The sequence below is a fragment of the Lolium rigidum genome, chromosome 7 (assembly GCF_022539505.1).
Source record: "Lolium rigidum isolate FL_2022 chromosome 7, APGP_CSIRO_Lrig_0.1, whole genome shotgun sequence".
Classification (NCBI taxonomy): domain Eukaryota; kingdom Viridiplantae; phylum Streptophyta; class Magnoliopsida; order Poales; family Poaceae; genus Lolium; species Lolium rigidum.
Window position 1 is genome coordinate 102,589,888 of NC_061514.1, and position 6,000 is coordinate 102,595,887.

Consider the following 6,000-nt stretch of genomic DNA (forward strand, 5'->3'; position numbering starts at 1 on the left):
AACAAGATGCCGAAGCGCCAGTTCCTGTTTTCTGCTGTTTTTGGTTTGAGAAATCCTACAAAGGAAATATTCTCGGAATTGGACGAAATCAATGTGGCACCGCCGGGATCAGGGTTAGACAAATACCAGATCTTCGTCTGACATAAGCCTAACCTAGAGCTCGAGAGACTACAGTGAGAGAATCGGTAACACAACAGTGACTCTACGACTCAAGAAGTAATACAAGCTCATAACTGAGCGAAGAACCAAAGTATTACAAGCAGAGGTCACTGACCTGGCATACATCAATCAACGGAAGCGAAGTTATGCTATTAGACATAGCAAGATAGCAAAAGGCCTAAGAGGCCAGGAGCATAACGGCGACGTCCCAGCCCATAGATTCCAGGCTGCCACCTGGGAACCCCAAGCTACTCGTCGATGTCGACTTAGAAACCACCATCGCGTTGGAGCGACTTCGTCCGAAACAAAAGCATGCAAAGCCGAGTACAGTGGACTCAGCGAAGACTTAGTACAACCTTTTAGCAAAGCGGTTATGCGGGCTTTCTGTAGAGCTTCTTTTGCGTAAAGCCGCTTTTCCTTTGTCAAACAAGAGGGAGAAGAAGCTCGACTACTCAGAACCTTTAAAAGGGATAAGAGAGTGATATCTCTATCACTATTGATCATCATATTGTATCCACCAATCTTCATCATCTCGAACCACTATCCTCGGATCACCCCCTCAACAACCCGGAGAAGGTGTCCGTGAACACACATTGGTTGCCAAGTTTTACGATCAGGTTCAAGTTCTCTATGGTCTCCACGTCCGTTCCCAAGTCGTCCATAACCGTGGACACGGCTTTTCGAAAAGATTTAACCCTGCAGGGGTGCACAATTTTATCCACACGTACCAACCGACTCTTAATGCCAGATCATAAGCTCTCTTCCTTGGAAAGCCGGCAGAGGGTGGTTGACCACGACCTTTACCTTGCTGTCGCCGAGACCATGAGTCACGCGCTAAGGATTGTTCCGCCGTAACGGGTCAAGTCCCGAAGTCGGTCCTTAACGATGTGAGGCGAGGTGGGTTTCACCAGGGACTCTAACCCAAGCCACCTCGGCCACGCTTACCTACCTGTATGCTATGCACCTTTTCACAAACGTTTTTCATGCATATGTCCAAATAACACGCAAACTATGTGACTCATGGAATCTACTAGGCAAGTTAGTGAGTCGAGAGGGTACCATAATAGGGCCTCGTGTGGTTGTACGCTCGGCCTTGGTTCAAGAGGCGAGAACTCGCATCCTAGGGTCGGCAGAAACGAAACAACCCACCACATCCCAATGTGGCCTTTCGTCTGAGCCTTTAATCATGTTTAACAATCATCTCTATACTTACCACGTCAACCTGTCATGCTAGTTTCATTTGATTGTAAGGCTCAAGTCCGAAGACCGGAGTAGTAGCGTAACAAACTAAGCATGGCTAAGCATAAAGAGATAAAGGCTCTAGCGATGCACACATGCCAAACCTAGGTATGCTAGGAGTAGTAGATCAGGTATTTGAGGCTACAAGGGTGGAACATGCAAATAGATAGGATAACTCTACCTATCGATAAAAGACAGTTGAATCGTGTGCAATATGTAGGAACCAGAGTAAAAGCATTTCAAAAACGTATATGAACCAGGCTAGGGCTTGCCTTTGTCCCTGACAAAGAATATGGATCTTCATAGATCTTGTGATTCACTTGTTCGTCGGAGGATGAGTATTAATCTTCAGTGTTGTTGATCTTCCTCATCTCAGAATCGTGCTCTATCGATCGCGAAGAAGCAAATACTATAAAGAGAGAAATAACAATCAACACATGGCATCGATGCAATGCGCATACAAGTATGAATGGTATGTCATATTAATGGAATTGAGTAAACCCTAGGTGAATCATCGGGTTAAAGGGGTTCCGGCATCGGATCCCGACATATGAGAGGGGTTAAATTAGGGTTTCACTACTTATGCAGTTTTAATTGTTGCAAAGATGCATGAATTACATCTAAACTTGTAGAGAATGTTTTTCTGAACATTTTGATATATTATACACATTTTTCTGAATTAAAATGAAATAGTTATGAATTAAACAGTTTTATTCAAAATCTGCAATTTCTGGAAAATGTTAAATATCTGACAGGAGGGGTCCACTGTCAGGGTTTTATTAATTTCTAAAACATTTACGAAAATATTAAATATCTGACGGACGGGGCCCACCTGTCATGAAATTTCTATTTACAGAAAAAAATAGAGAAATAAAAGGAAAATACCGGCGGGCCCCACCGTGGTCAACCGCCGGGGTCAACCGACGGTGGCCGGCGCCGGTGAGCGGCGGAGGCGGCGCTCCCGTGGCCCCCTGGACACGCGGAAGGGCGCGTTGGAGAGAGGACGCATAGGCGAGCCAGGAGGTGGAGGCGCCGCTAGCTATCGGTCGCCGGAGCGACGCCGGCGACGAGGCCGAGCGGCGGAGCTCACTGGCGCATGGCGCGGCGGCGATACAGGGCAGGAGGGAGGCAGGCGAGTGGCCCTGGAGGACCCTTAGCTCACCAGGGAGCTCGTGGAGTCGACGACGAGGACCGGAGATGGCCGGGAGGCGCCGCAGCGGCCGCGCGGAGACCGGCGGCCGGCCGCGGGGAAGAAGGGTGCGGCGAGGGTGATTGGGGCCTCCCTCGTCGATTCCTTCGACGAGGAGGTGCAGCAGGAGGAGGCGGAGCCGATGGTGGTCGCGGCTGGGCGCGGGGGTGGCCGGAGTGATGGGGAAGAACGGCGGCCGGCGGCTAGGGTTCGGTCGCGCGCGCGCAGAGAGAAAGAGAGGAAGGATGCGCGCGAGGGAGAGAGGAAGAGGATAGGGGAGGGAGAGACGTGCGGGCTCGGGGTTTCTCCTCGTTCAACGGCGGCCAGCAGGAGGTGGCGTCGGAGCACGCAGGGCAGGGCACGCAGGTGCCTGCCTGTCCAAGGTAGAAGACAAAGGGCGATTTTACAAGGAGCCCCCTGGCCTTTGGGGGTTTTCCTGGAAACTTTAAAACAGCACCAAATCTAAACCTTTTAATAGTTTTACAACCTTTTGAAGCTCAAAAGTAACTCTAGACTTTATGTAAAATATTTAGTGGCCCTTCTAATTATATTTGAGGGTCCAACTATTTGGTTTGAAACATTTTGAGAGGAATTTAAATAGAGGGGAGTTTGCACCCATTAGGGTTTCCACTTTATTTTAAAATGCAAATTTTTCTTAATGCATTTATATGATGCTCATGAATGCACAAACAATTCCTAATTAGGGTTTAGCAAAACAGGGATGTTACAACTCTACCCCCCTTACAAGAATCTCGTCCCCGAGATTCCTAAGGTAGGAAAAGAGAAGATAACAAGGACTACACGGGTCTTCAACGAGCTTGTCGATACCACGATGATCTTCTTTATTGAAGAAGTTGATCCACGACACCATGAAGAACTCTTCATTTGCTTTCTTCACCCTAAAGAAAAGAGGGAATAACTCTGGGCGGTGGATCTTTAATAGATCGAGTATCTCATGGTCAACTCATGGAAGGAGTTTCTAAAAATAACTCTTGAGCTGACAAGCATGAAACACGTCAAGATAACAGAGGGGACGGAAGAAGTTTCAAATTTTGGTAGTCAATTTCCCATGCTTGACAAGAGTACGACTGAATAAGGTAGTGAAGAGCTAAACTGCCTTTGCTACCATAACGAGGCACTCTTAGAGAGGGTGACTCGTAGAAGTACAAAAGATGACCAACTAGAGAAACTTTGGATTTAAGAATCATAGTCACTCTTCTGGTATAGGTACATGAAATGATTGTTGTCCACTCAAAAGGCTACGGCCCTAGATGGCTGACGAATTCACACAACGTGTGAATTGATTAGAACTTCAGGTACAAACCAAAGGAAGGTGAGGAGCACCAGCTAGTGGAGTGACAAGGATCAGCGGGGAGTGAAATTTCTCCGAACGAAGTTGTTGTCACCGGAGAAATGATTTCGAGGAATTGACCGAGAGACATTCATCAACTCTGCTTATAAGGTTCTCCTTGATGTTCTAGACACCAATATTAGGCTATTGACTAGCCTTCAATAGGTCATCAAGTGAAGGTCGAACTTCGGAATTGAAAAGACATCATAAAGGCAACTCCTAGAATAAGTCGCACAAAATCTTTATGGAGAGTGGTTATTCTTGCTACTTCAAGAATCTTGGCATTAGGTCTTCCAACTAATTGTGTTAACCACGACATCAATCTTGTCGGAGTTGCAAAGAGACCTATGTCAAAAATCCTTGAGAAAAACTAACCATCATTGCCGCTTGAGATTCAGACTTTAGGTTAGGTGTAAAGATACTTTCGGACTCAGAATGTTTGAATGTAAGATTTGCAACAGTTACCACCAAAGTAAAGTTGCTAGATTCTCAAGACATGGACCACAATGTCAAGCTCCAAAAGATTGAGCTAGATTGCGTAATACATGTGGCTGCGACTGCAAAGGAAATTGTGTGCACATGAACTTTGCAATTAACACAAGTGAGTCCTAATGGGGACATCAAAGAAGAATTTGAAGTTCTTAAGCTTCTTCTCTTTCTTGAACAAACCAGTGAGTGGCTTAGTGTGCATAGAGGAACGTTTCAAAGAATGGAGGTAACAACCTTCCATCTTAAGAATACTTCGCACATGCATGACTGACTTGCGATGGTTCTTGAGGAAAACAAAGGGAACTCGACTCAGATCCACGGCGACATCTTTCAGCAAATGCAGGTGAACCAGAGAATGTCACTTCCAACATCCAGAATACATACTTCATGATGACACAAAGATGGTTCTCAAAATTTTCCAATATTGGTACCACTTGTCCTATATGAACCTCTTTAAATATGGAGAAAATAAGGATGTCATCGATGGGCTCAACAACAAACTTATCAAGATACTCCAATGAGGGACTCATATTCTATATGGACTCAGCAGAAATATTGGTCAGACCAAAGGACATGAAGGTATACTCAGACGAGACACCATGAGTATAAACATCATCAAGATAGTCCTTGGAACTGAGTTTGATTTGACGATAGCCCAAGCTCAAATCAAATATGGGAAAGATACTTCTGACTTCAACGCAGACAACACTAGACATCCCTTTATGAAGGAACAAAGTTGGATAGACCTTTTGTCTTTCAACTCTCCAAGTTGTTCATTAAGCTCAACCAACTAGTCCAGGGTTATCCAGTACGGTTCTTGGAGAAGGAGTAGTTCAACGAACCAACGTACTCATTAACTCGACAACACGGTCATGTAACAACATGGTGATACTTCTAGAAAGACAACTAGAATATCACGAATCACCGGTATATCACTGAGTTCGAGAAGGGATCTTGCTTTACAAAGCAACCGATGTGGTCTTAAGAGCTTTGGCATAACCTAACTCTTTGACCAAAGATGTGACAGAATAAACGGACTTGGCAACACCATCAAACTTCGCTTAATAATTGGCGAACCAATCAGGCTAAGAATGACACAAATGTCCTTGGATCTCCAAGCAATAACAATTGCTAAGAATCTCAGATGGCCACATCAATACGCAAACCCCAACATTCCCAAGCATAGACAACTAGGAGAAAGGGTGAGTAAAGATATGAAAGAGCATCACTTCATCAGTAAGACCATGATACAAAGCACGACCTTATAATATAAAAGAGGGTGATACTCTAAGGTAGAACAGAACAGAAGCTAACGAGGCCTCTTAATCTGCGGATTACAATACTTTGACCAAGTCTTAGAAATGGACGAGGTACTGGAGTTTGTTTCTCCTGACATACCGAAGTGGCATGTCTTAAAGAACCACTAGAATAACATGCACTAGAGAAACCAATGCACATTTACCACTTGGTTGCTAACTAGCAAACAAGGTTGGAAAGCAACTAAAGAGGAAGAACACGATCAGGATCAGAATTTCCTGAGATGTAGATGCACAAGATAAAACTTTAATGAAAC